Consider the following 2,500-nt stretch of genomic DNA (forward strand, 5'->3'; position numbering starts at 1 on the left):
GTTTGTCTGTCTGAACAGGCCCAGAGGAGGATTGTCTGTCTGAACAGGCCCAGAGGAGGGTTGTCTGTCTGAACAGGCCCAGAGGAGGGTTGTCTGTCTGAACTGGCCCAGAGGAGGTTTGTCTGTCTGAACAGGCCCAGAGGAGGGTTGTCTGTCTGAACAGGCCCAGAGGAGGGTTGTCTGTCTGATCTGGCCCAGAGGAGGTTTGTCTGTCTGATCTGGCCCAGAGGAGGGTTGTCTGTCTGAACAGGCCCAGAGGAGGTTTGTCTGTCTGAACTGGCCCAGAGGAGGTTTGTCTGTCTGAACAGGCCCAGAGGAGGGTTGTCTGTCTGAACAGGCCCAGAGGAGGGTTGTCTGTCTGAACAGGCCCAGAGGAGGGTTGTCTGTCTGAACAGGCCCAGAGGAGGGTTGTCTGTCTGAACAGGCCCAGAGGAGGGTTGTCTGTCTGAACTGGCCCAGAGGAGGGTTGTCTGTCTGAACAGGCCCAGAGGAGGGTTGTCTGTCTGAACAGGCCCAGAGGAGGTTTGTCTGTCTGAACAGGCCCAGAGGAGGGTTGTCTGTCTGAACAGACCCAGAGGAGGGTTGTCTGTCTGAACAGGCCCAGAGGAGGTTTGTCTGTCTGATCTGGCCCAGAGGAGGGTTGTCTGTCTGAACAGACCCAGAGGAGGGTTGTCTGTCTGAACTAGCCCAGAGGAGGGTTCTCTGTCTGAACAGACCCAGAGGAGGGTTGTCTGTCTGAACTGGCCCAGAGGAGGGTTGTCTGTCTGAACAGGCCCAGAGGAGGGTTGTCTGTCTGAACAGACCCAGAGGAGGATTGTCTGTCTGAACAGACCCAGAGGAGGGCTGTTTGTCTGAACAGACCCAGAGGAGGGTTGTCTGTCTGAACTGGCCCAGAGGAGGGTTGTCTGTCTGAACAGGCCCAGAGGAGGGTTGTCTGTCTGAACTGGCCCAGAGGAGGGTTGTCTGTCTGAACAGACCCAGAGGAGGGTTGTCTGTCTGAACTGGCCCAGAGGAGGTTTGTCTGTCTGAACTGGCCCAGAGGAGGGTTGTCTGTCTGAACTGACTCAGAGGAGGGTTGTCTGTCTGAACAGACCCAGAGGAGGGTTGTCTGTCTGAACTGGCCCAGAGGAGGGTTGTCTGTCTGAACAGGCCCAGAGGAGGGTTGTCTGTCTGAACAGACCCAGAGGAGGGTTGTCTGTCTGAACTGGCCCAGAGGAGGGTTGTCTGTCTGAACAGGCCCAGAGGAGGGTTGTCTGTCTGAACTGGCCCAGAGGAGGGTTGTCTGTCTGAACAGACCCAGAGGAGGGTTGTCTGTCTGAACTGGCCCAGAGGAGGTTTGTCTGTCTGAACTGGCCCAGAGGAGGGTTGTCTGTCTGAACTGACTCAGAGGAGGGTTGTCTGTCTGAACAGACCCAGAGGAGGGTTGTCTGTCTGAACTGGCCCAGAGGAGGGTTGTCTGTCTGAACAGGCCCAGAGGAGGGTTGTCTGTCTGAACAGACCCAGAGGAGGGTTGTCTGTCTGAACAGGCCCAGAGGAGGGTTGTCTGTCTGAACAGGCCCAGAGGAGGGTTGTCTGTCTGAACAGGCCCAGAGGAGGGTTGTCTGTCTGAACTGGCCCAGAGGAGGGTTGTCTGTCTGAACAGGACCAGAGGAGGGTTGTCTGTCTGAACTGGCCCAGAGGAGGGTTGTCTGTCTGAACAGGCCCAGAGGAGGGTTATCTGTTCTGAAGATGAGCTTTATGATGATACAGTGCCTTGTGAAAGTATTCGGCCCCCTTGAACTTTGCGACCTTTTCCACATTTTAGGCTTCAAACATAAAGATATAAAACTGTATTTTTTTGTGAACAATCAACAACAAGTGGGACACAATCATGAAGTGGAACGACATTTATTGGATATTTCAAACTTTTTTAACAAATCAAAAACGGAAAAATTGGGCGTGCAAAATTATATGTATGTATGTTCAAAGTAGAAAGTTAAGGCAGTTAGCTAACTCTTCCTTGCCAAAGTTTGTTTTACAGAGATACAAATAAATAAATGTGTCTTTTTCCTGGACACATGAATAAATATGGCAGATGTTTCCTAAAGAACAGGACGTGATGGGAACATTACAACTAATACGTAAACTACCTTAATTACACTTTGTTTTGTCTCACTCTCTCTTGGCCCTGCATCAAATGACTGAGGAGCACTTACAACAACAGAGAACAAGACAAGTCAAATGACTGCTTGGCTCAGGGACACTGGGATAGAGGTCTGGGTTCTAGATGACAGTCCATGTTCCCATCCAGTCCAGAAGCATTAAAGTAAAGGTGAATCAACACCCATTGATGTACATCCTATTCAGTTTCAGGTCAATTCAGTCCTTTTGGAGTCCTTCTCTCCAAAATAAAGTAATTATGAATTACTAAAGTAAAGCAACTCACATTGAGTTGTCCCATTTGTAATTCCCATCCCATTCAGCTTCTCTTCAGTTACAGTGTTTTTCCAAAGCTGAGAGA

The sequence above is a fragment of the Oncorhynchus mykiss genome, chromosome 4 (genome assembly GCF_013265735.2).
Source record: "Oncorhynchus mykiss isolate Arlee chromosome 4, USDA_OmykA_1.1, whole genome shotgun sequence".
NCBI classification, from domain to species: Eukaryota; Metazoa; Chordata; class Actinopteri; order Salmoniformes; family Salmonidae; genus Oncorhynchus; species Oncorhynchus mykiss.